Source organism: Eublepharis macularius, chromosome 14 (assembly GCF_028583425.1).
Source record: "Eublepharis macularius isolate TG4126 chromosome 14, MPM_Emac_v1.0, whole genome shotgun sequence".
NCBI classification, from domain to species: Eukaryota; Metazoa; Chordata; class Lepidosauria; order Squamata; family Eublepharidae; genus Eublepharis; species Eublepharis macularius.
The window spans coordinates 1301451-1326118 of NC_072803.1; positions in this window are offsets into that span (position 1 = coordinate 1301451).

Below are 24668 nucleotides of genomic sequence, written 5' to 3' on the forward strand. Positions count from 1 at the left end.
ATCTATATGAATATATAATATATAATATAATAACCATCATTACTCAATGCATGCATACAGCATATACTCACAAATCACCCTTGTACCAATTGCTCTAAAAGTGACTGCCAACAATGTTCCTTGTATCAATCCATAACAATCATATAGCAAGTGACATGGACATAAAACATACAGGAAACAAAGCGTTCACAGCGCAGCGTAGTGGACGAGGCAATCCTGCAGTGAGTGCCTCCAAGGCCAAGGGCTTTGGCTGGACCTTCCTAGTTTGTCAGCTCTGTTGCAACCCGTGTTCAAAACACTGTGTCGAGAGACTCTCTCAGCAAAAAACCCCCTTGGCCACTGATGGTCTGATCCTAAGAACTTTGGAGTCAACAAACGCGGAGATATTTTAATGAGCTGGGCACAAACTGGCCGGTGCGGTGGGAGCAGAGAAGAGCCCGCTGTCTTCAGCCTCTCTTCACAGCAGGGGGGCTGCCACCTCTGAATCATCTCCGTTTCCTCTCCTGCACTTTTTCCTCCTCTGAAATACGCTTTTTGAGATGCAGCTTTCCTGGCCTTCCAGAAGGCAGGGGAAGCAGCGTGCCTTGGCTAACGTGGGGCTGGGGCTGGCAACCGGGCCTAGTTTCAGAGTGAGTCTGATGGATCCGTCCTGCAGAACGGCTGTCCAGAGTGCAGTGGGCATCTTCCCCCACCAGTCACTTTCTGAAGGCTGCCAGCTGTCCTGACAAAAGTATTTTTGAAGACCTTGCCTGCTCGGTCTGTTTCCCCTCAGCCCTAGTCACACTTTGAGAGCGGGGAGCAAAATGGGTGTTGCTGAAGGAGTCTGCAAACTAGACTGGTCATGTACCTGTAGCTCAGGGTACTAGCTCAGAGAACTTACCCGCAATCACAGTGTCATTTGGGATGGGGTTGGGGGGGGAGCGGGATTTGCACAGTTCCAAGCCTGATGCAGTTGAGAATGCTTGGCAGGGCTGGAGCTTCCATGATGCCAGTTGGCCTGTTTGGCTGAGCACGGGGGACTTAGGGCTGGTTGCTGTGTGTCCCTCAATCCCCAGCCTATTCCTTCCTCTCCAGGAATGATTTGCATGTGCCAGGCCTTGAGGGAGCTCAGTGCTGGAACAGGTCTCCTCTTCGTCTGCCAGCTTAGCTGTACAATGATGCCAAGCATGAGTGCCTGCCAACCAGAGGCAGGCAGGCAGGCAGCAAAAGGACCAGCTTTTTTTTTTTTTTTTTTTTTTTTTCCAAAAGGACCAGCTTTGTAGAGCCAGGCTGCAGTAAGTTTCTGTGTGCCTGCTGACAACGCCCGCAAGCTCTTTGTGCCCAAACTCCCTTTAACTGACAGGAAGCTCCCGGTCTGGCAGTTGGGAGCCGGCTGAGCTTAGGCCATGTGTGTGTGTGTGTGGGGGGGGGGGGGGTGCAGCGCTGCAGGATTCCCTGGCTCTGACCCAGCCTGTTCAGAAGAGGGGCTGCTGGGCTCAGCTTGCTCTTAGGCCAATTCAGTGCCCTCGTCTGCCCGGTCCTCTGTGTTTCGAGGAAGCGAGAGGGAGAGGACCTGGCCCACCTCCCTGCTGTGCAGTGTCACTCAGTGCCCCATTTCAGAGTGCCTGGCTTCAATACATTCATTGGGGGGGGGTGTGTGTGTGCATTTTTGGATTGTACCAGTTTCTGTAGCCAAGTGGTGGTAGACAGAAGTAGCTCATAGATGCTCACTAGCCAGCGCTGCTTCAACTGGGCAGTCTCTCTTTTGAGTGTGTGAGACCAAGAACTTCTGCATGTGCCAGTCTTCCCTTCCTGGCCAGGTCAGACCCAAGTCATTTCCACCATGCCTGAATTTCGGTCATTCTCATATATGGGACCAGCCCAACCTCTTAGTGATGCAGCTCCGATTCCCTTGCAAATCTCAGCTGGACAGAGTGGCACGTGTCAGCTGCTGGAGAGTGGTGTGTCTGTCCAGTTGCAAAGTGGACCAGATGGTAGAGTATGCTTTGGCGTCAGCTATCTTGATCCTGTGCCCTGGCAGGCCCCCACCTCTCTTCTTGAGAAGCTCTGGATGGGCAGCTGTGCCCTCGTCTTTGTTTGCTTGGGGACTGGCCCTTCCCTCTCCCACAGGAACCCCTGGGAGCTGCAGTTCGGTGAACGGGCCTCGGTTCTGTTACAGTGATGAATACTCACCCCCTGTGCCACACTCTGATTCCCCAGGTTTCTTTTGGAGAAATGAATGGTTGTAAAATATATATAAACTTAAGAGTGTTTATTTTTAAGTTCTTTCCAGTCTTAAAAACCTGTGGTACTGTTTATTGGGGGCAGAATTCACCCTTAATGGGTCATACGCGAAAAAATATTCACAAGTTGAGAATCATAGGGTTGGAAGGGACCTCTAGGGTCGTCTAGTCCAACCCCCTGTACAATGCAGGAACTTCACAAATACGCCCCCGACCAGGGCCATCTGCCCAGGGCTCCATGCCCAGAAGATAGTTCTAGTTTAACAAAAAAAAAAAATCTTTATCCAGGGACGACAAACACACTTGCAACATTAAACTATTGGTGTCAATAGTAAATCACCATGGAAAGAATACATCTTAACAGCGAGGCTGTTGGTGTTGAACTGACACCGTTCCTGCCCACCACAACATTTACACATCCTGTAAAACAGTGTATCCTGTTTCACGCAGTGGTCCAGTGGTTATTCTGTAGCCCAACCAACAGAGTGTAGAGGCCAAGGCCTTCGGCTGATGCTGCCGCCCAGCCCTGGGTCTCAGAAGTTTACTGCCTCTGAATTCTCCTTGGCTTTCTCCATCCTGAATAATGGGGTGTCATCTGCAAACTTGGCCACCCTCTGACGTTGGCCACCTGGCGGCTTTATTTTGACGCTTCGGAGGATTTTGCAAAGGTAGTGAGAGTTGAAGCGGGCAGTGTTCAGAGCATGGCTAACGGTGTGGCCAGGCCTCAGCCCCTAGGTGCATGCGGGTGGGGCAGGCAGGTTCGTTTCTGTGAGGAAAAGGGTGGATGAATTCCAGTGAATGAACAGAGTATTTCTCGGGGCCAAGAGAAAGGCACCCTCGCACGTGTTCTGAGGCTGTGATCAGTTCGGAATGTGCCCCTTTTAATGCACAAACTAGCTTCCAAGCGCTCCTCTGGATAGACTTGGAAAGAGAATTGCTCATTATGCCCCCTCTGTGTGACTGGCTCAGCTGCAGTTGCACCCCTGGAGCTGATGCCTCCAAAGCAGCGCCCAGTGGAGGAAATAGGGATACTTTGAGTCTTGTATGCGCCCCCCCCCCCCCGGCTCCTGCCTTGGCCCTTGTTCCCCAAGAGCTCTTGTAGTATCCCTGCACGGGCCAGGTCAGCATGTCTTTCCTCTCCAGCCAGATTCTCACTGGCCTCTAGTTAACCCCAACCTGCTTGGTACCTGTTGCAGGAGAGCAGCCACAGGCTGGGGTAGAGGGAGAGCCCCTCAAAGCTCTTGGTCTGCAGAGGGGCTGTTCCGTTGGTGCCTTGCAGCTCCGTGCCCCCCCCCCCCACCAGCTGCAGAGTTTGCAGGGGGAGCTGCCGCCCGCGAAGGGGCTTGGCTTTCCAGGGCTGCACCCGTGTCCGGCTGAGTGTTGTCCTGGAACAACGGCTGCCGCAGAAGCAGCCATTCGTGGTCGGCTTTGATTAGCCTTAGCCATAGGGAGGGGGGGGGAGAATATTAAAAACTTAATTTAATTTAAAATACTGTCATTCACAGTCATGGCAAACAGTGAGCAGGCTAATTATTATGCAAATGAAGCAGATAGAAAAATGATTAATAATTGTACAAATTAAAAATTATTGTAAACATCCTGCGCGTAGTGATAAGTCTGCATGGAGCCAGTGAGCGGGTGGGGACATGGTTGTGGCAGCCCGATTGCCTCATTAGCACTCTTTAATTAGTGAGTGATGGGCAGGAGCCAGGCAGCCTTGGGTGGAGGCTAGGGGGCAGGAGGGAAACGGGGGGGGGGCGCTAGGGGGCTGGGGCCACTGTTTCGTTGTCTCCAGGCATTGCGGGTTGAACCCCTAGTGAAACCAAACCCCCTTGTGCTCGCTGCTCATTGTTTACTGCTCAGGGCTGTCTCCCCCTTCTAAGCTTAAGTCCTAAACTCACCTGGAGGCCCAGGAGGGAGTGTACGAACAGGGCGAGGGGGGGGGGATGTGTTTAGAGGGAGGGGAGGTTAGTAATTTAGGTTGGATTCACTTCTGGCCTTCTACCTATGAAGTTGTTCTGCCCCAACATTTCCCTGTAGGAACAATGCAGGAGAAATCTGCAAAATTGTGTGCACGCCTGTATGCGCATCTAAACTTTGGCAGTTTGGGCAGCTGCGCCATCAGCCGCGTCATTTGCATGCTGTAGCTCCAACCCCTTTCCTCAGCTCACACCTGTTTGCATGATTACCCGCCCCACAACTGACAAGCAGTTGCCTGGCAAAGGGATATCCTGTTGCTTGCTGGATCGGACTATTGGGCGCTTGGTGAAAAGTGACTGGAGGGGCTCAGACACCTGGAGCAGGTTGGCTCTTTGGTTTGTTGGAAGCATTGAAAGGTCTTTCCGGTGGCCTGTAATCCTGCATAAAACAGTGCAGTGCTCATTAACTCGAGTACGGAGCTGTGGCAGATACTTAAAAAATCATAATAAACAACCACCAGCCCGCAAATACACAATGCAGTAAAGAAGACTGGTGGCAGCAGAAATGGGAACTCGGGAAGCTGCCCTGTGCAGAGTCAGGCCGTTGGTTGACTGGCCTCTGTCAGTCACCTTCACCAGGCTGACTGGCAGCACCTCCAGGTCTTTCCCCGCTCCTGCTGCCTGAGATTCTTTAACCGGGGCTGCCAAAGACGGAAGCATGGCCTCTGAGTGCAAGCGGCGGTTCTGCTCCTGAGCCCCAGGACGGGTTTCTCTCACTAAGGTGCAGCAAACGAGAAGTTTCCATCTGGTGTCTATGAGGGCAGAGAGGAGGTGGTTGGGGGAGAGGTTGGGGGAAGGTGTCCCAGAGCTGAGCCACCGCCAGAAAGGCCTTCTTCCTTCCTCTGGCACACCCTCCAAAGGAAAGGCCCTTGGAGGAGAGCCTGGGAGAACAAGGAACTCAGGACACCTTTCACTGCGGGGGGGGGGGGGGGGCTCCAGCCTTGCGAGACCCACTGGGGGACCCACTGTGTGGCAAGCACATGACGGGAAGTCCTGTGACAGCCATGTGACAGGCAGGCAGGTGGCATTACAGTCTTCTCTCAGAAGAAGAGGGGCCAGAGCTATGAGCTCAGGGTCACGGTTAGGCGTGCTCAGAGCACCAGAAGGGGCGCTGAACCGGGCAACGTGCTGGCATGGGCAGTGTCGGTTCAGAGACCCCTCACATCCCCAGAAGCGCTCCCTGCTCACCGTCGCTTTCCCCCTCTCCCTCCCCGGGCACCTTCACCTGTCTTCCAGGGCTCCTTGCCCACACTTGTGGCATGGATTTTGCTCAGGGCTAGGGGGCCCCACACCACAGTCCTGCGGCACTGAAGAGGAGCCTTCGCAGGGAGAGGGGCAGGAGGTGCCCATTTTCACCCCCCTCCAAATATTGGCTCCCAGGGCGGCTTACAGGGTTCCCGGTCCATCCACATCAGCACTGGCCCCTCTGGCAGCTCCTGGAGGCTGGAGGGAGTGGCAGCGGGACCCAGGCCAACCGCCTCCTGCCTGTAGCCTCTGCGTATCTGTCGAGTCCCATTCCCGAGGCAGGCTTCCCCCCCCCCTCTCTACCTCCAGCTCCACGGAGAGGAGAAAGAGAGTTGGGTAAGTCCCCAGGTGACCTCACTCCGGGGGCTGTGTGTAGGTACGGAATGGCCCGGGGAATGGAGCAGAGTCACAGCTCTTGCGTACATTTGAAATGGATGTACTGGACACAAGTGGATTTTTAACTCCCCTTTCATTGCGTGTTTACAACTGGATTCTACTCTGTGTTACCGGTTGGGAGTACAAGACGGTGCTTTATCGGGAGTTATCACGTTGCAATAAGAGTCTGCAAGCTTGAGTCTACGTGCTGGGGACTCACGGCCAGTGGCTAAGGTTCCAAGACATCTTACTACCCTAACCCCAGACACACCTCGGAGGGTGGGAGGCAACACTCCCACACTGGCGAGAACGGTGATGCTGTGCGTCTGGCAGAGGGACTGCGAATTGTGCAACATTATCCCCCCCAATTTTACTTTTATACTTCAGACAGGGAGCCGGGTGATGATAACAGCAGGCTTACACTGGGTAAGAGGCTTATGTGGTACATTAGTCATGTCAAGGACAAGCAATTAAGCCTGGCCTCACACATAATAATTAGATTTTTGTTGATGAGCTCATCAGTAATGTGTTTAGTTACGATTACAGGCTTAGTGCGCCACCTCACCTGGTGACACCCCCCCCTCCCCTGGAAATGTGCCTAAGGGATGGGGCGGGGCTGGCGGTGTGTTGGGGTGTGTGTCTCCTCCCTTGGAGAAGTCTGCTGGAAGCATGAAGCCTTGTCCTGAGTTCCCAGGATGCTCGGCTAGGCTTTGAGTTCCTTCCTGCTATTCAAACAGGGTTAGGGCCACTGGGGAGAGACACAAAGTAGCTTCCTCTGCTGTTGTGTCCTCCAGGCTGCCTAGAGACCTGGTGGGTCCCACGTATCTAGGATAAGGCACTCTTAATGTACTCCAGCAATAGTTGGCAACTGGATTTTCAAGGTTTGAGAGTGGAGCCTGGGAGAGGACAGGATTTGAGGAGGGAAGGGACATTCAGTGGACTACCCCCGCTAGAGACTCCACCCACAAAGGCAGCCGTTTTCTCCAAGAGAACGGATCTCTATAGTCTGGAGTTAGCTGGCTTATTTCTACTGGGTTATTGGCAGGGGTGCTGTTGACCCGTCAGGTGGTAGGGCTGCAGTGGGGGCTGCTTTAAATTGACTGGTGGTTTCTCTTGCTGGTAGTAAATCTGGAGGGATGTTTTTATTGCACAAAGGGCCATTCTTAAGCCTGTGAAGGTGAAGCAACTTCGTGAAGCTCAGTACAGGTGGGAAGGGAGATTCCAAGGCATGCAGTTCTTGAGCTGCAGGACCAAAGCAGACCTGTGTGCAGGGCCAAAGCTCCTCTGCGAGCAGAGCAGCTCATGCCTGGATGAGGATTCTCACGCAAAGGAGAAGAACAAAGACTGTACTCTCGTGCTCAGTTTTTTGAGCCGGGCATGATGAGGCCTTTTCTGTTAGCAGACATTTGAAGAGAGAAGTAACACGCTGCAGGGCCCTTAAGCAATGTTGCATTGTTCGTTTTCATTGCACCAGTTTGTGAGTATTACACTGCTTTCATTGCACTGTTTTCTAATTTTGCAAACCATTTTTATTCACTTTTCTGTTATTATTGTATGGTTTATACCAGGGGTCCCCAACACAGTGTCTGTGGGCACAGTGGAGCTGCTGGCATCTTCCCTGGAGCCTGCCAAGTATTTTTAGAAATGGGGCGGTGCCAGGGGATTGCCAGGGCCCACCTGGAGGTTGGCAACCCTACTTCTGGCTTGCGCTGCTGCTCTTATTGCACTGCTAGTCATTGTGGGATTCACCTTGAGTCTCAGTGAGAAGGGGGGACTCTAAATGAAGCAAGTTCAGTGTCGTCTGCAAGCTTTTAGTTAGCTCTGAGGCCCAACCACTTCTCTGTTGCGTGCACCTGTTCACCACCAGCTTTGGCCTGGGAGTTGTGGTGAGCTTGGGAAGGGAAGGGAGCTTGTCGAAAATGTGAAGCCTCTCCTCCTTCCTTCCCTCCCTCCCTCCGAAACTGCCAAAAGCCCTCCAGCTCCATCCCGGGCCTCCTATTCCAGCCCTCACACACTTGGGGGGCTGGGCGAGTTTCTCTTTAGCATTAGGGGAGTTTTCAGTGCCGGCCTTGTGGTTTTCCTACCGGCATGGAGGTTGGAGGCAGGGAAATGGTGCCTCTTTGGGAAGCTGCTGTTGGAGGTGACTGTTCCATATGGACCCCCGGGCACAGTCAAGCATTCTGTGGGGTCTGAGGCATGGGCAGCCTGAGGAGGGCGGGCGAAGGCTCAGAGCTGGCCACTGCCCACCACCCTCAGTGCCCTTCTGAAGCCGCAGTCTCTGGGCGGACTTCCCTTGTCAGTTCTCTTAGGAGGAGCCACCTGTACGCCCGCAGTTTCCTGGCAGGGCTGTCCTTTCAACGAGCCCATCTGTTCTCTCACCTCTTCCACCTGCCTTGAAATGACACAAAGGGGTGTGTGTGGGGGTAGGGGGGGGGGTTCTGCTCTCCTCCATGCAACCCAGAAAGCTGATCTGGACCGTTTTCTTCTTCATCTCTGGTCCTTAGACCTGAGGGCATCTAACCGTCAGGGGCAATGGACAAATGCCAGCTGCTGCCCCAGGTTGGCAAATCCTCTTCGATAGAAAATACTCTGGCAAAGCCAAGTCTGGAGAAATCCCTCCTGCTGAGATTTCCTCAGTGGAAATTTTTCCTGTGTAGACTGTTTAGAAAACGTGCTGGTGGTGGTGGTGGGGAGCAGCGACAAAGAGGAATAATTTATTTTTGTTGTAAATGGCAGTTTGGGCAGCCAGCCCCTGGTGGTGCTGTCAATGTCCCCTGAAGATGGAACAGGTGGCTGTGGCTCTCCGCCTCATGAAACTTCGTCTTCCCCGTGGAGATGTTGGAGAGGGAACCAGGAGAGAGCAGGCTGCAGAGACGTGCCCAGGATCGGCTTGGACCTTGCCTGTCGCTTTCCCAGTACAAGACAGGAACGACGGAAATCTTGCCAGATTAAAGGACTTGGTGGGTCTGTGCCAAGCCTTATTCTGGCACCCAGGCTCATTGGCAGCGCATCCGCCGTGCATACCTGGTGCCCCAATGCCTGCCTTATGTGCCATTTTTGCCACCCCTCAGTGTTCACGCACAAACAGAGAAACGCCTTCATACTCACATGCAGCCAGCCACATTCTTGCCTTCTCCTAAATTTTGTTGACAGCTTCCTTTCAGACTTGTGCAACATTTAACAGCTGTCACATTGGGAGCAAAACTGTCCGTGCTTTCCTCCTTTCCAAAAGGAGCAGCTGTGACATTAGATGGGACAGGAACAAAGTCCTGGGCAGGCTGCAAGGTGGACACCTTTGTCTCGTTATTGCGGACAAGGAGCTTGCCGCCGATTGATCTTGGAAAAGGCAAACAGGAGTGATCTGCCCCAGTCAATAAAGTAACAATTAGCCGAATGAAAGAGCTAGATATTTTCCCCGGAATCCTTCAGTTCCTTCCCTTGCATGCTTGTTTAGTGGTCTGGGGACTTGAGGCTCTTTTTTCTTCTCTTCTTCTGTCGGTTGTGTTGACTCCAGGAACACCAAAAGGACAAGGTGGAAAGTCTGTGATGTGAGCCTCCAGTTCTCCTGGCTGCTGCTTTCCACTCTCTGTTGCACTCTGCCCTGAGTTCTGGGCTTTCCCCACCCACAAGCCTCTGGTCTGCCTGGTAATCGCTGCCTCTGGGTGTGGAGTCCGGGGCCAGGGGCCGGGCAACCAGATGGCCAGCCGTGGTCTCCTCTGCGCTGTGTTCTTGGCCTTGGGAGGAAGAGGACTAGAGCTTGCCATATTGTAAAGAAAGAGCTCAGTTGGACTAGGGGGCAGGGGGTTGGACCAGATGGTCTGTATGGCCCCTTCCAACTCTTATGATTCTATGATTCTATTCAGTTGTGACAAAAGATAACCCACGTCCATCACAGAGAAAACCTGCCCAGCAAGATACCAAAAAGGCCGGAATCTGGTGAAATCTGCAAGAACGGCCTGGTCTTGGGCAAGGTGGGCATCCCAGCCGTATTCCAGAGGGGGAGAGAAGGCTGATTCAGCTTAATTTAAACACATCTACATTTTAAATAGCCCATTATGCCACAGCGAAGCCAGCATTTACGGTGTGGGCGTTTAATTCAATTAATTTATTTCCCCTGCTTTTCTCCCCAGTGAGGACTGAAGGTGGCTTACGTTATTCTCTTCTCTTTTATATTATCCTCACAACAACCTGGTGAGGTGGGTTAGGCTGAGAGAGTGCGACTGGCCCAAAGTCCCCTAGTGAGCTTCCACGGCAGACCAGGGAATTGAACCTGGGTTGCCCAGATCCTAGTCTGACAATCTGACCTTGACACCACAGGGGAAGATTCTTTAACCCTCTTTGTTTTGTACAGGAGGGGGTATTTTCCATTCTCTCTCTGTGCTGCCTGTCTCTCCAGTGGACTTTCCCCTTCCACTTTATCCTATGTCTGTGAGATAGGATAGGCGGAGAGTGTGTGACTGGCCCAAGGTCTCCCAGCTAGCTTCCACGGCACAGCAGGGAATCGAACCTGGGTCTCCAAGATGCTAGTCCGACACTGTAGATACCACCCCACCGTGGCTCTCTGCTATAAACAGGTATACTATAAACAGCGTCGTAAGTGGAATTACAAAGGTGGAAGACAATGCAGCAAAAGCTGGATCGCTACTGCCATAGAGTACTACTCTTACTTGGTTATAAAGGTGCTCCTGTGGATCGTTCCATTCTGCTGCAGTTCGAATCCCTTCATAGAAATGCCTTCCTGGACACGTCTGCTTTGCACGTTATGCAGAACAATCAAAATGTGGATGCCTTCCTGATACGTAATCCAAAACTCTGAAGAGGGAGTGTTCAGGGACACCGCTGGCCCCCTCCCCATGGTGGTGGAGGGGACAAGAACACTGAGCCCCCTCCCCCCTGGACTCTTTCCTGCCATTCTTGTTTTGGAGTACGAGCCAAAGAAGAGACATGTGGCACTTGGAAGACTGGTGCATTTATGGAAATAGGAGGCTTGGTGGTCTTAAGTGCTTGCAACTATTGCTAGCCGGACAGGAAACCATAACTGACCGGGCACCATCGCAACCTGCCTGGCAGTCAGCAGGTGGCAGCAGACGCCAGTCCAGGTAAGCCCATGACCTGCCTTGGCAACGCTGCAGGCCTTGCGCTGCCCTGCTCCAGACGCTTGGTGCAAACGGAGGAAGCTCTTTCAGGTGGCTGTGGCACTCAGGCACGCGGGGGCCCCTTTGCTCCTGCGGAGATGGTGGAAGGAGTGCAAGGCTGGAGTCAGTCCCGGCCGCAGCAGGATCCATCGATCCATTCAGTCCATCAGTCGAAACATTCACTAGCCGCCTTTCTACCTTATGGCACTTAAAGAGCAACGTACCCAGAGCACAGCACAATTTAAAGGCTACTAATAATTAAACAGATTACTCAAATGCCAACCTAAAAGCAGCCGTCTTCCCTCATACCCAACAGCCCTGTAACCCTCCCAGTGTCTCTGTTTTTGTAAAGGAAGGAACAAGTCCTCGCCACTCCCTCCAATGGCACTCCACTGACGACGGCAGTCCCAGGCTTCATTCCAGAGTCCCAGGGAGAGGTGATGCTGTGAGCCTGGGCTGGAAACTGCTGACTCGGGGCTTGCTCTGCAAAGAGGCACAGCCACCAGGCAAGAGACCCCCTCTCTGTTAGGTCTTTGGCCACAGCTGGGCAGTGGAGCCTCCCTTTTCCTGCCAGGCCAGTTGTCCCGGGACCCCTTCTCTTAGCTGGGAAGGTGGGGATTTTCTTGGCTATTGACAGTGGCATGTGCAGGGTGTCTGTCCGTGGAGACGTGGGTGCGAGACATCCTAGGCCCCTAAGTGAACAGCCAAGCAGTCCTCTTCCGACAAACTCACATGGGATGCAATCCGCTGCACGCCTCATTGAAATGAATGGGAGGCGCACAGGACCGTTACTGTGAATGCTGTGAAAGAACGTCACGTGGGTCCTCTTCCCCCAGCTCTCGTCGCTTGGTGTCCCCCGCCACCCCTTGGGCTGCTCCTCTCTCAGATGCCGCGGGCATTCCGTCTGATTCAAATCTGGCCCCACTGGGCAAGAGGGGGCCACGGCTTGCCTGGGCACACGTGTCCTTTTCCTATAATGAGGTACGTGCAGAGGGAATGCTTACAAATAATATTTACTGTAGTTTCTCCCCCCATTTCCTGGTTTCTGTGAGCGCTTGTGGTATTTAACAAATCCTCATTAATAAATATTGGTAAATGCAAGAGCATTCCACTCTGGAGTATCTCGAGGCCAGCAGAACCCCTCCTCTCTTCCTCTTTGTAATTTTTACAAGATACTTAATATTTATAGTTTCACATTTCTGTGAACAGTATAAAAAGGGGGGAGAAAATCTACGGATCTTGCCCGAAGGATCAGAGGCAACCTGGGCATATTGATGGGGCTCCTCCTTTTCCCTTTTCAGTTACAGACACCTCACATAATTAAGTGCTAATAAGCTTGTTAATCTGAAATGGATGTTCTTTCTCCTGGCCATCTCCTAGTAGAATTTAAAAAAAAAAAAAACCGGAGAAGAAGCAAAGCGGAACAAGATCTGTGCAGCTGCAGGTTGGATTAGAAGGCAGAGAAGCGCACACCCCGGCCCCCAAACTCACAACCTGAACCTCTCCTTGAGTAGATTTGTGGGTCGTTCGGACAGTGTTGGTAGCACCCCTGTGCTTCACTGCATCAGCCACAAAAGGCAGACACTGCCCCCAGGAGCCTGGAGTGTCACGGGAGGGGAGGGGGGCAAGCTGCCAGCTGCTTGGAGGACAACTGCCCCGGCCTTTTACTAGGAGCTGCCTGGGATGCCATTTGCCTCTGTGCCACGAAAAGCTTCAGTGGCCCATTTTCAGTGGCCCATGTTAAAGGGACAGGGCCTTCCCCTCCAGGCCTGTTGGCAACTCTAGTGGGGGGAGAGAGGGAGGAATGAGGCCAGGGGAGCCCGTGCAGGTGCCAGCAATGCCCCGGCGTGGACATTCAGCTTCACTGGGGCTGGGATGAAGACTGGAGAGCTTGAGCACGGGAAGGCCTTCCAAGGTCAGTCCATGCTGTGGCCCGGCCGGGGCTCCGAAGGGATCTCTGGCCCAGCAGTGGGGCCAGGCCTCCCCTCGCCATGCTCTTCTGTTCCCCACACAGCCCAAGAGGGCTTCCTGCTTGCTTCACGCGCTCAGCTGCCCCTGACTCCAGTGGGGCCAAATGGGCTTAAGGTCCCTGTTCTCCTACTCACTATGGGCACCAGGACTGGGGTGCAGGTCCCCAAAGTTCACCTTGCAAGCTGCTGGCAACGAGGGTGTGAGCGAGGGTGTTGCATTGCCTGCAGCTGTGCTTGTGTGAGTGGATTCAGAAACAGCGTCCCTTCTACGGCCCTAAGGGCAGCTTCCTTTGGAGCAAACCTTGAGACCGGGGTGGGGTGGGGTAGGGTGGGGTGGGGGGACACCTTCCCCCGGCAAAAGGATCCTGGGACCTCAGTGGGTCTCTTTGGCATAAGGGAGCAGCTGTCTTCAGCCTTGCTGGCCAATGTGGGAGCAACTGGCACCTGCCTTCCCCTCTGCTGACTGAGTCTCCAGTCCCCCCTGCCCGAACAGCATCCATCGAAGTTCTGTCAGGCGTGCAGACGAAGGGGGGAGAATTGGGTGGGCTTGCTGGAATGCCAATTGCTTGCTGGAATTCATTTGAATGGTAACGCGGTGCCAACCTGGGCAGGAGTATTCTTGGACTCCCACAACTTCTCCTCCCCCGCCCAGGGCACTTTCTTCAACATCACAGTTGGCCCACAGATGTGTGTGTTTGTGTGTGTGAACCACCACCCCCCGCCCTGCCTGCCTGCCTGCCCCAGAGCTGTCATGCTGAAAGAACCCCTCCCCCCTCCCCTTGCTCTCTTCTTGACACAGCATAAATGTTTAAGACAAACAGCCGTGAGCCACACCACCCCCGGACGAAACTACTTTAGGGCAATTAGTTACGTATCCAGCTCGTTTGCATGCCTAGTGCAACAGGCATTGATCTGCCGGGCTACACGGGAGTGCAAGCATGACCTCACTAAGCAGCCTGTGGGGAGACAAACCGGGGTGGGGGCGGTCCAGGGGAAGCAGCCCAGAGGAAGTGGGATGAAGAGGATGCGGGATTGGGGGGGGGCAGGGGTCACCCGGATTGATTTGATTTATTCGATTCGATTTTAGTGTGCTGTCCCAGCAAACAGGCTCACAGTGGAGTAACAACAGTTAAAAATTACATTTTTTGTACCATGCATCTGACGAAGAGAACTTGATTCTCGAAAGCTTATGCTACAATAAAATTGGTTAGTCTTAAAGGTGCTACTGGACTCTTTTTGATTTTGCTACCACAGACTAACACGGCTAACTCCTCTGCAATTAAAACATACGCAAGAGCAAGTCTTCTCTCCCCCTGCTTCTTCCCCAAGTTCCCGGGGGGCCACAGGGGCTTCCTAAAGTCTGCACTTCTGAACAGCCCCCCTCCTCTCCTGATGCATTCCTTACCACCTTCTCAGGCAGGCAGATGGCATGTCCCACTGACTAGACGTTGCTGGAAGAGGAGTGAAATAAACATACAGATAGCGGAGGCCACCTTTTGGTCAACCTGGCACTGCCTCTGATTGCGGGGAGGGGCTCAGATGTATTTCCCATCCAACATCTTTCTCATCCTTTATTGGGCACACAGATACTAGTTTGTGCATCTGTCTAATACTGGTGTGGGTGTAGCAGTAGCAAACCTTTCATCTATGCTTTGGAACTGATTGGTCAGAGGACTTAATGGAGGGAACTTAGAGCCGAGCTAGAAGTGACGAATTACACTTGAATGGCAAGTGAACAGACTCACGTGTATTCCTCCCTGTTCACTTGTGCTCCACGCAATTGTGCAAGTGAACAGGGAGCGCAAGTGAACAGGGAGGAATACACGTGAGTCTGTTCACTTGCCTTTCAAGTGTAATTCGTCACTTCTAGCTTGGCCCTTTGAATTTGTACCTTAAGTTCTGATTGGCCTCAAATGGGGACTTCCTAACTAGAAGGCAATACCTAAATATGGGTGTGTGTGTGTGTGTGTGTGTGTGTGTGAGTGAGTGTGTGAGAGAGAGAGAGAGAGAGAGAGAGAGAGAGAGAGAGAAGTCTGCATCCACCTCCCAAAGAGAAATGCTTATATTTTGTAAGAAAAGTTAGATAGCAACTATGTTTTGCTTTTATCAGTTTATTTACTTATTAGTTATTTATAGTCTGCCTTTCTCACTGAGAGTCAAGATGGATTACAGAGTGTAAATGATGCAATCAACAGAATTGAATATCCAATAAGCAATCTAATAGGATTGTGGAAATCTGAAACATAGCATAAGCATTAACATGACATGTTAAACTGTGCAGGAATTACATAGTAGGATCACACACACAGCATCAGCCACTACATTACTGTATATGGTGGTAGAGCCCACAGTCCCTTCCTGTTCTGTTTTAATACATTTGCTCAGTCGCTTGGCAGCTGCTCAGCCCTATGCTGCCTCTAAAGCTGAGAAGAAGAGGAGTGGTGGGCAGGGGAGGGGAGCACCCTGCCCAGTGCTGACCTTGTCCAAGATTGATATGAACAATTAACATTAATAACTTCCCCAAGAGGTGGCAGCCGGAAGATGGACCAAAGGCCCTTAGGATTAGCATTGAATTCCTGACTTGGATGCACGTGGTGCTGAGACCCAGACAGTTAGTGGGAGGATCCGTCGCAGCCACAACTAATCAAGGGGCCCAAGAAAATCATAGGATGAAATGGGCTCCTACCTATCGTAATTCCCCCCCACATCTGCAGTCATTTCAAGATCTTAAAAGGCTACCTGGCTTCCTGCAATTCAGGACAGACTCTAAGGCATTTTGATCTGGCCATCTGGCTAAGAGATGCAGAGTCGCAAACAGTCCAGATTGCAAGCAAACCCTATCCAGAAGGGCACTTGCGTGCATTAGAACGCGATGGCTATCACAACCCTTTGCAGAGAGACATAAGCCATCAGGACGGGGCCTGCTTTGAGGAGCTGCCAGTCTACAATCTGATGGTAGGAGGGGAGAGGAAGAGTAGAGGGCCAGTTTCCTTTGGATCAGGGAGAGGAGGACTAAGAGGCCCAGGGCCTGGGAGAGGCGAGTCTGAGAAGGGAGTTTGGAGGACGCTTCCCACGGAGAGGAGGAGCAAGCGGTGGCATGGGAGCAGCTGCTTTGTGAGGAGCTGAGGAGACAAGGGGGGGGGCTCCCAGGGCAGCCAGTGGCTGCCGCCGCCTTCCACCTCCCTTGCCTGCCTGCCTGCCAGCCAGCGGGGCCTAGGCCTCTGCTCCAACCAGCCTGGCCCGCTGTCCCCCCTTTCTGCTGGATGCCCATTCGTATGCACAAGGAATGCAATTCAATAAAACTCATTACCCTAACACCAGGCCGATAAGCTGAGCTCTGGAGATGCTGCTGTCTCCAGCACACAAAGCTTCTCCAAGGCTCTGCCAGTGCCAGATAATTGCTTCAAAGCCAGCACACAATGCATTTACAATGGATGTGGCAGACAAAGGCGGGGAGGGGAGATGAGGTCCCCCCCTTCTCTCTCTGTGAAGAACTCATCAAGGTGAACCAAACTGGGCTGGAGGAGAAAAGAAAAAAAAGGGGGGGGGGGCTCAGGTGGAGCTGGCTGGTGGCACTGAGGCAGGAGGGCCCGTCTGGGAGGGGAGACACTTCTCAAAGGCATTTCTGGCCCTGCTGAGGCATTTCCACCAAATGGCGGAACTCAGTGGAGCGCTATCATTTTTCAGGAAGGGCTGCGCAGGTGCGAAGGGGAGCGACTGTCCCTCTGGTTCTGCTGTGCCAGTCCTCCCTCCCTCCCTCCTTGCTGATCTGGCCTTCGTAGCCGTGATGGGGCTCTCCCTCCCAGATGCCTGTCCCCAAGAGAGTTGGCCAAAGCGAGTGACGGGCAGGCTCTGCCAATCAGAGCAGACAATGATGTCCACTGGTCTGATTCCATAGAAGGCAGTTCCGTGTGCCAAGGGCTGGTACCTTGGGCAGGAGACTGGCCCACTGAGGGGACATCTGCACGTGTGCCTCTTGCTGAAGAGTGCACACAACCAGGTACCCACCTTGGGCTTTCAGTGCAATTTCATCAGCAAATGCAAGACCTCCTGAGTGCAAAATCTAATTACTATCAAGCCACCAGGAGGGCTTGATTAATTCTTATTGGCCTTGCCTGGATGCCTCCTAACAGCCTGTCTCAGATGCGGGTGAAGCCTCTGCCCTGCCAGGCCGCCTTGTCCACCCAGGATATTCCCTGGCCGGGATGGACGCACCTTCCGATGGGGCCCTCCCCCCCCCCACATCTAGTCAGAGCTAGGAAATCCAAACGTGCTCATCCTGGACTCCCTTGAAGGATCTCTATCCAACCGTCGTTTCTTTGGTATTTCTTTTGGCTGGTTCCTGCTGCTTCACCAGACAGAGGGTGGTGGTGGTCTCATCCGTTCTGCTTGCCCCCTTTTTCTCTGGAGCTTCAGGGCGTTTCCTTGCCCTCTAGAGCGTTCCTCTGCTGACTTACCTTTGATTATTTTCTCTGGACTTTTGGGAGCCCTGCCCAAGCCCCCTCCTGTCCTACCATTTTCCCCTAGGCATAAGCACTGCCCTCTGGATTTCCGGATCATTGCCTTTGGGTCAAATGGTGGTCGAAAGCCTCCTGCGGCCACCGCTTCCAGGAGCATCAGAGGAAGGCGGCTGGCAGGCTGGAGGCTGGCCTGCCGTACTTCAGGAGGCACTCAGTAGTGCCAGCCAGTGACAAGTGACGCCTGCTGCTAAGCACATGACAGGTGAATAAACACAGGGCCCTTTGATTGGTGTTATCGGGGTTTATCTTTTCTATTAATGGCTTTTGAAATTGGTGGCAGTGGAGCAAGAAAACGCAATTTGAACTCCAAGCATGCCTGATGATGATTGTAATAACCTTGCCTAATAAGAATATGATGTGGGGTTAGGCCAGGAAAGAAAACACATTTCTCATTAGCTTTTTGATTAATTACTCTCCACACTTTCCTAGGGGGACACAGTCTAGCCTGCCTGCCTTGCCTTGTGATGTGGAGGAGAGCTTTCCCTGAACTTAATCATTTTCCTCAGTGACATTTTGACAGCAGGTTTCAAGTAATCTCCCGTCAGTCGGAGGCATCGCTCCTTTTCATTGAGAACCTTGGGGAGTGGCTGGAGGAAACCCCATTTTTCTGCCACGCCTGCTGCCATGCGAGAAGCCCCAGGGCTGGGGCTGCCGCGCTCTGTGTCCAGCGTCTGTGGCTTGTATACAGTGGAATCAGCCTCCTTGGTGGACCAACGATAGTTCCTTTTCTGTGGCTTAGAGTATGGAAGGAGGTGAAGTCGCTTCTAATGATCTTTGGAAACAGGCTGGAATACAGGGGGCCACCCAGAGGAGACTGTGCAAGGCTTAAATCCCAGAGCAGAAACACGGAGTGGGATCCAGGCCACTGAGCCCCACCATCTCCCAAATCCAAGAAGGTGCCTGGAATCTCCTAAGCTGCCTTGCTGGAGCAGAATGGCCACCTTGTTTAGCAGCAGGTACCCAGGGAAGAGGGCAAGGGCCTGCCAGCCGCTGGCGTGCAAGAGCTCACTGGCCTCATTCCACAGCTGTGTGAGAAAGGAAGGCACAATCCTACCAGCCTCCTGTCCTGGAAATATCTTCAGACCACTTGTCATCCTCACGTGGGGTCCGTAACACTGAGCTCCTGCTAGAGAAACTGTATCGGGCACAATTCCAGGCCAGAGGGAAGGAAGGAAGAGCTAGGAGAGCTTACTGACACCTCTCTCAAAGGTATCAGTAGCCGGCAGCCGCCTGCTCTTTACCTCTCCTCTTGTGAACCAAGACTGACACCCAGTGGCCAGCCTCAAGTCAGCCGTTGTTCCAAACAGGCCGTGGCGAGAATGGCAGATTGCTTGGCAAGCCAGGAGCCTCGGGTGGCTTGAGCAGGGGTCTGTGCACAGGCAGGAATGCCAACCGGATAAAGGGGGCTTGGCCATCTGGGGATGTTCATCTCATCATGGGCTCCATCGAGAGAAAGTGGAGGTCTCTGCGGAGGGAGTCAGAGACATCCTGCCTTGCGCACACGGCTGGTGGAACGGCAAGAAATGCTTCGGCAAGAGGACCAAAGGCCGGCTGGAGCTGTGTGGACTGATGAGGGCGTGAAAGAGGGCACATCCCAGCACCAGAGAAGAAACTAACAGGAAATCCAAGAACATGAGAAGTGTAAAAAAGCAGTTCCTGAGCTCTAGGTGGGTCAGCACTCTGAGGCACCACTAGGGCGGTTTCTTTCTGTGGTCTGGGTTGTATTCAAATGACGCTTCACAGTCGTCAAGCGGGCGGCTCGTTCCCTTTCCCTTTCCGAGCCTGCGGTGACTTCCTTCCACGCACGCCCTTGGGGGTCCCCCCCAGCCACCAGCTCCTGCCCTGCCTCCCTTTCTGCACTTTCGATGGGGTTCAGCGGATCCTTGCAGACTCAGTCAGGAGCCTGGGCCCAGCGTTACAACAGGAGAAGCAAGTTATTGCGGCCCCCAAAGAAACCGTTTCCCTCCAACTCCGCTGAGCCCAGAAGGTGGCCCCCTGCCTTGGCACAGCCAATCTGCCCACCTGGATCCATGCAGCCGCTGTGATGTGGAGGGACTGAGCTCTTGTGATGTGCTCTACATTGGCCTCCCCTCAAAGTCAACTCAGACCCTCCCCCTGGGGCAGAATGCTGCAGCTCGGAGCTTGTGTTGTTACTCCTATTCTGCAGTCACCCCATTGGCTGCCTGTTAATTACTGGGTTCAATTCAAGGTGCTGGCCAGGGGCCATCACCTACAAAGCCCTTCATGGCCTTGGATCTCCGTATCTGCAGAACTGCCTCTTCTCTTATGCCCGCCATGAGAACTTTGCTCCTCTGAACAGGGCTTTCTGCAGGTGCCACCCGGCAAATGGGCAAGATCTACCCCTTCCTCCAGGAAGGCAGCAAGAAGAGAGCCCGGTCAGCTGCAACGAGAGGCGGCTGTCATGGTCATCCCAGCATCTTTTACTCCCCAAAGCCAAGCCCAGCTTTTCCATGGGGCCAATTATAAAGAGCAGGCTGGAGAGGCAGAGCAGCCCCGTGGCCGGTGTGCCCCTCAGGTACGATTTGTGGGCAGCTGCTGCAAGCATCAGGATCTGGCATGCAACCGTTCCTCAAACAACAGCCACAGAAATGCCCAAAGATCGCAGGGTGGATCCAGAGCATGAGGGGTGTGCAGAGCCACGTTCTGTGCATTTACACGGCAGAAGCCTTTGGCTGGAAGGTGCTTCTTTCTCAGGGCAGAGCCTGGCCTCGGCTAGGGCTCTTCTGAGGGTCTTCAGCAGCACGGGCCCTCTTTTAAGGCCACCCGCCACCAATCTAGCGATGCACAGGACTCCTGACCCTGCCCAGGACCAGGCAGCTGACAGTACGCACGTGGCCCCCTCTCCCCCCCTTCGAACAGGTGGAAAAATCACTTTATTACCTTTATAGTCCACCTTTCTCACCGAGACTTACAAAATGTTTGTCGGCACTCTCAACAGAATGAACAGGCATGTAATGAACAATGTAACTGGATTTCATAAATCTGAAACAAAGCATAAGTGTTAAACATGACACGAAACAAGGCCAGAAATGGCATCACGTAAGCATTGCTTTTGGTATGCTAAAGTCACAGAGGGCAGGGTGAACATTGCATTTGGCGGCACCAGTACAGGGTAGGATCTGGTACTGCTGCGCTGGGGAGAATTCTAAATCTAAAATTAAACTGAGAATGGGAGGGTCCTGGATCTTTCCTCCCGGGATGCTCATTGGACACACACACACACACACACACCCCTGCAGCCCAATCAGCCTCACGGGGAGTCCCTCTGTGTTCCTTGGAGGAAGAGGAAGATAAATATACACGGAGAGGTATCACCTGATGGTCAATGCCGCCTCTCTCCTCCTGTTGTGGCAATCAAGCAAAATATTCCCCCAGCTGAACTGAGGATTGGTGAATTCGCCCCATAAGCCGCGGTGCTCATCCTTGCAAGCTGGCATTGTGCTTTCGTATAGAGAGCTCTCGTAACTAGACCTGAATAGACCTCATTATAGGCAATCCAAATAGGAAATGAACAACATTCGCAAATAATGAGGGGTAGTAATCAATCTTTGGTGCTTCCTTAATGCTGTTTCTGTTTCCGTTTCGCGTGACATGAGGCTGAGGAGAGGGGACTCGGCAGACATGCGCCTGTCCAGGAGGGCATCCCACCAGGAGATGATCCACGCGGCACTCCCACTTTTTAGGAAACGCTGTACCATCTCTGGGGCCTTGGGAAGGCTTTTGATTCCCCATAAAAATTTCTCGTTTGTCTGAGGCATTTCATTGTCTGGAGCTGGGACTACAAAGCTGTGCTTCTCCCCATCGGCAGCCAGGCAGGGCTGCAAAGGTAAATGGTTTGTGAGTGTGTGTTTTGGGGGGGGGGGATAGAAGTAGAGCCCCAGGCTTTGCAGGCTGTGATGATATGCATTGCTTTAAAAAAGACGCTTTGCTTGCATTGGCTGGCAGTCAGGCAGGAAGACACGACTGCAGAGGGAGGGGTCTAGAGGCAGAGGATCCGGCTTTTATCTTCCCACCACTTCAACAGAAAGTTCATCTGATTTGCAGGCTGCAGGAGGAGACAGAAGCTGAGGCTGGGAATTCTTCCTCCCAAGAATAAAACACAAAGCCAGCCAAGACATGAGAGATCAATAATGAGGAAGGATACAATCATCTCTCTTTGTGAGAGGGAATCTCTCGTTCAGGATCTGTCCCCTTAGTAATTTGCTGCAAAAGCATTAAGCAGCAACAAGTTTGCCATAATACAAACCAGACTTTCCTCTTGCTGGGCAGGGGGTGTGCATGGCTCAGCAGCAGAGGCCTGCTTTGCATGTTGAAGGTCCCAGGTTGAAAGAGGGTCCAGCCGTCAGTGCTGTGAAAAACCTCAACCTCAGACCTTGGAGAGCCCCCGCCAGTCTGCAGAGGTGCCCCTGGCCTTGATGAACCAGCAGTCTGACTTAAGCTAAGGCAGCTTCACGTGTGTTCAGGTATGTTGTTGGCCACAGGAGACGGGAACGGCAGGCAGCCCCTCTCAGCTCCAAGGATTTTTTAACCAAACGGCCATGCAGAAGTCAGAGGAGGTAAACTCTGCAACATTTTATAATAATAATAATATTTGATTTATATACTACCCTTCAGAACAACTTAACGCCCACTCAGAGTGGTTTACAAAGTATGTTATTATTATCCCCACAACAAAACACCCTGTGAGGTGGGTGGGGCTGAGAGAGCTCTGAGAGAGCTGTGACTGACCCAGGGTCTCCCAGCTGGCTACAAGCGGAAGAGGAGCGGGGAATCAGACCTGGTTCTCCAGATTAGAGTCCTGCTGCTCTTAATGTCTACACCAAACTGGCTCTCTTTTTGCGTCTTACTCCGATGCCAGAGGCTCTTTTCCCCAGTGAGCAGCCAATACCGGCAGCTAGCTGAGCTTGGAGAAAGTGCTGAAATCAGCGAAAGGCAAAAAGGGACCGGGAAGAGGATGTTACAGCTCCCTTTGCCAGCATACTCCGTTTTTATTGACAGTATTAGAAAACAGTGCTCCTCACCTCTTTGCATGCCGATCCTAGGAAAGAAGGGGAAACTTTCATGCCAATTCACGCCTTTCTGAGCCTCTAAAATGGGGAAGCTTCCTGCCGTCTACCTGAAATTTGGCAGGATGTCTGCAGTTCTGGATATTGTCATCCCAACTGGGTAGAAAATGTATCTCCCACGAAATTAATGAAAATGAATAAAGAATATCATAAAGGACTGTGATAGGTGAAGTAACTATAATAAAGAACCTGAATTAAAAAAAAATAATAATAAAAACCACAATGACCGAATATGGCCGAAAGAAAATCCTTGTACACATCCCTAATACTACTCTACATGGAGGGATTGTAGCTCCAGTGTATGCACACATACACACACACGTGTGTGTGTGTGTGTGTGTGTGTGTGTGAGAGAGAGAGAGGTTTCCTCTCCATACAGATTAGAGTTGCACAAACTCTCCACATCATGCCATCTCACAGGACTTTTTAGACAGGAATTGTGCAACTGGTCACCGAGAAGTGGACGCCCCTCAGAAAGGTGCTGCTCTGCTTGGGACTGCATTGTCAGAGCCCTCTGAGCTGGCCCAGATTCCCCCCTCCCTGACAATTCCAAGGCATTGCCCCTTGTGAGGGCTATTTATTTATTTATTGTCCGCCTTTCTTACTGAGACTCAAGGCAGAGGTTAACTTTTGGCTGAATTTAATGCAAAGGGGAAGCAGACTGCTGCTAACTCTACTGCTTGCCACTGGACTCCAGGGGCAAGAAAGCAAGGCGGAGGAAGGGAAGGAACAAGACACTTCAGGGCAGGGGAAATAAGGCTGCAGGGAAAGGAGGGAGCTTCAGTGTGGTGCACAAGCAACTGCGCTTGGTGGCTCCGGGCGAGAAGGATTTGCTCCGACAGCCCTGCTGAGCAGCGGCAAGTCCACTCCTAGGCGCCTGGCACTGGATGAAGGATGACACAACCATGACACAATGCACCCACAAGGGAGAGGATTATTGCCCCAATCCCTCTCTCATCCCTGTGGCCAGCCTCAAGGAGGCAGCTTCCCTTTTGAGCTCCTGTGCACCTGCCAGCTGTGAGAGAGCCGTCTCCAGCCTGGGGGTCTTGTATGTGTGGCTTTTGGTGCAGCCTTCACAAAAGGAAGTGTTGCTGACTTGTGGCATTCATAGTGATGGGTGTGGCAGTAACGTTGACACAGAATGGTGACTAACAAGAGCACAACAGATCTCCCGTGTTCACAGACCAGGTGGCAGGAATGCCCGGCCTCCCTTGTTAACTCTCTGCCTAAGCAACGCTTGAGACAGAATGTAAGACAAAGTAGTCTGTTCCTCAGTGGAGAGAGTTCTTTATTTATGATATTTGTATGCCGCCTCATCAGAGTCCTGCCTGAAGGGGCTTACAATTAAAAACAACAGAATGAAATAAAGCAAGCTGTGGAGAAATGCCCCCCACCCAAGAATTCACCCTGGTGTTTCCAGTATGGTCACTGCTCTGCCCATGTACAGAAGCCCAGCTGCAGACTGGCCCCGAGTGCAATAGGAGGGGGCTGAAGCGAGGAGCCCTCAAGCTTCCACTGAACAACAACCAGACTTTGGGTTATGCTGGCAGCACAAGCTGGAGCCAGACCGTGGCTTCCTACTTCACTCCCTGCTAAGTCACTGGTAGAGCCATAGAGCTGGGAAGACTGAAGTGGAAGAAGGAAAACTCTCCCTTGGCTAGGAAGGTCATCCGTAAGAGCGGGGAGAAGGAGAGGATTTAAGCTCAGGACACAAGGCTCACTCTTCCATTTTGGCCAGCTCGTTGGATGGGCACAAGGCATGACGGACTAAGCTTTCACCGATGGACTCCATTTTGTCCGTGCAGCAAGGGACTATGGGGTGGTGGTGGAGGAGGAGACACGACCATGAGAATTAAGGTAATGATAAACTTTAAGCTACTGCAACTTCAAGTAAAGCTAGCCTGTCCTAAATTAAACACGGTTTAGGAAGTACCTAGTACAGAGATAGACGTCTGAGTGTTTTCACCTTTTTTGTACTCTTGCTCAGCCTCAAAGCATGAGCAGCTTCTTTCTTTCTTTCTTTCTTTCTTTCTTTCTTTCTTTCTTTCTTTCTTTCTTTCTTTCTTTCTTTCTTTCTTTCTTTCTTTCTTTCTTTCTTTCTTTCTTTCTTTCTTTCTTTCTTTCTTTCTTTCTTA